The following is a 2,154-nucleotide window of genomic DNA, read 5'->3' on the forward strand; positions in this document are numbered from 1 at the left end:
TATTTTGAGCATTTTTTGGACGATCTGGGTGGCGTCTTTCTTGATAGCACTCTGGTCAATCCGTTGTGACAACTCGTTAATCTGTTGATTAACTTCGTTGATGCCGTCCTCTGCTAGGAGAGGAGGTGGAGTTTGAGTGTCGACTTGCGTGCGAAGTAAAACGTTCTCCTGCCTGAGCAGGGTGATTTGTTCGTTCATCGTTCCTAGCTGACCAACTAAACTTTAGATTTGAGCTTCGAGGCTTGCCATGCTTTGTGGGCTTGAGACTTTTGGTTTCTGGAGTTTGGATTTGTTAGGTGGTTTCTCAAGAAATCGAGACCACAGACGGCGCCAATGTAAAGGTGCGTTTTAGTGCTTCCTTTACATACACAGGGAGGGGGAGAACGGATTAGATTATGGTTGAGACCGAGTTCGTCGAGGAGCGAACTGCCTACGTATCTTCTCTAGATTATGGGGGGAGAGAAGAATCAGGTCTGGAGTAGTTCATATGGAGAGTATTTATAGGTGATCCAAGTGTATCCTCACCCAATACCTGTAAAGGATAATGCAGATGTATGGTCTAGATTGTGGAGGCGTGTGAGAATTGTGTTTATAGGTTTGCTGTAATGATGGGGATTAGTAGCCTGGCTTAGTAGCTGGCGGCAGTGATTTGCGTACGTGTAGATTCCTTCATGATTGCTTCTAGAAGATAAGATGAATCACGCTGTAGATCGGTCTGTGTGATGATACGAATTGTTATGGAGCGATCTCGTAGTGTGTTGATGCAAGTTGGTGACATAGGTTGGCGAGGTGTATCAGAGATCAGTGTGGTATTTCCACCATACTGAGCACATGCTTGATATTCCTGAAGGAGAATATCACTCCCTTACAATCATAATAATTGAATCCAGTTAGGAGTTCAGCGGGAAAAGTCTACTGTTCACCGAGACAAACTCTTTAAAGTAGTTAGATTAACATAATAATAATGGCAAGAAATCCATTGCAGACAAGAAAAGCAATAATTTCTGTCATTTAATGGTAAGAGGGAGGAAAGGGGAGTTAGTTTACAACTTACCAGGTATACAGAGCGATGACATCATTTACCTATCGTCACCTTCATTGGCGAAGATTCAAAGGTGTAGAGCATCCTCTTCGTTGGCCCTCTTTCACTGAGGACCACCTGGTCCTCTTTTTTGGTTTCATGCTGTTTCCTTAGGTTCGTCAACTTTTTCCCAGTTCTTTATTTTTCTTCTTGTTGTTGTTACAATTGTTTTAGAGAGAGTTGGTTTGATTAGTAAGTTATTTATAAGATGTTGGTTTAGGTGAAAGTATGGCTGCAATTCCGGTTATCAAACACTGTACCGAGGAAGAACCATATTTCAAGATTTTGATGACAAGCATACTGGAGTACAGTATAGTTGATTTAAGCATGCAGCAGAAGCTCGTCCTAGAGCATTATGGACCTCAGCTCGCAACTTCGATATACCGATCTCATCTTCCATGGCATAAGTTGCTTCTCTCTTCTTGGCTATCATAACATATTACCTTATAAAAGGCTGGTGAGAGTGTCACCTCAAAGTCAAAGCCGATGGTTATTCGGTTATTCCAGGCTTATTGCCTGATCATATTGAGATAATACAGTCACGTCTACCTAAATCATCCCACAGACCCTCCACAGAAATTAAAGATCTGAAAGGCAATAAAAAGAGATGTTGAATTAACTGCATATGGCGTAGTTATAAATAGCTTTTATCTACGACTTGGAGCTTTAGTATATAAACGGGTATCTGAAGACCAAACAAGATAAAGTTTGGTGGTTCTCTACCGAACAAGAACGTCTTAGACAAATTCGATAGAGCTAACAAGGCCTCAATTAATGAAAACTAGTGTTTGAAGTGGCTCGATTCGAGGCAGCAAACTCAGTTATCTATATTTGCCTTGGCAGCCTGTCACCTAATTTTGCGCGAGTTACCAAAAAAAAACCTAACTTTTGCGCGATTTCAGGAGACTGTTTGGGGATTTGGGCCTAGAATCATCGAAATGTTAAATTCATCCAGTTATTTTGTTAACATGATGAAAATAAATATGGTGTGCACAGTTGAACAATCTATTGAAAAGAAATATCAGGCTGGCATATTCCTTACAAATGGATAAGTTGTTTGGGCAATTTGCTTA

The 2,154-nt window shown here is 40.9% G+C and overlaps 1 long non-coding RNA gene across 1 annotated transcript; it reads left to right on the forward strand.

The window, feature by feature from the left end:
- The first annotated feature begins 1,027 nt into the window (after positions 1 to 1,027).
- On the forward strand, positions 1,028 to 1,814 carry LOC147487005 (uncharacterized). The gene is made up of 2 exons (XR_015202527.1): positions 1,028 to 1,195; positions 1,302 to 1,814. It is a non-coding gene; the product is annotated as an uncharacterized LOC147487005 (long non-coding RNA).
- Positions 1,815 to 2,154: the final 340 nt, after the last annotated feature.

The sequence above is a fragment of the Coptis chinensis genome, chromosome 7, assembly GCF_015680905.1.
Source record: "Coptis chinensis isolate HL-2020 chromosome 7, ASM1568090v1, whole genome shotgun sequence".
Classification (NCBI taxonomy): Eukaryota; Viridiplantae; Streptophyta; class Magnoliopsida; order Ranunculales; family Ranunculaceae; genus Coptis; species Coptis chinensis.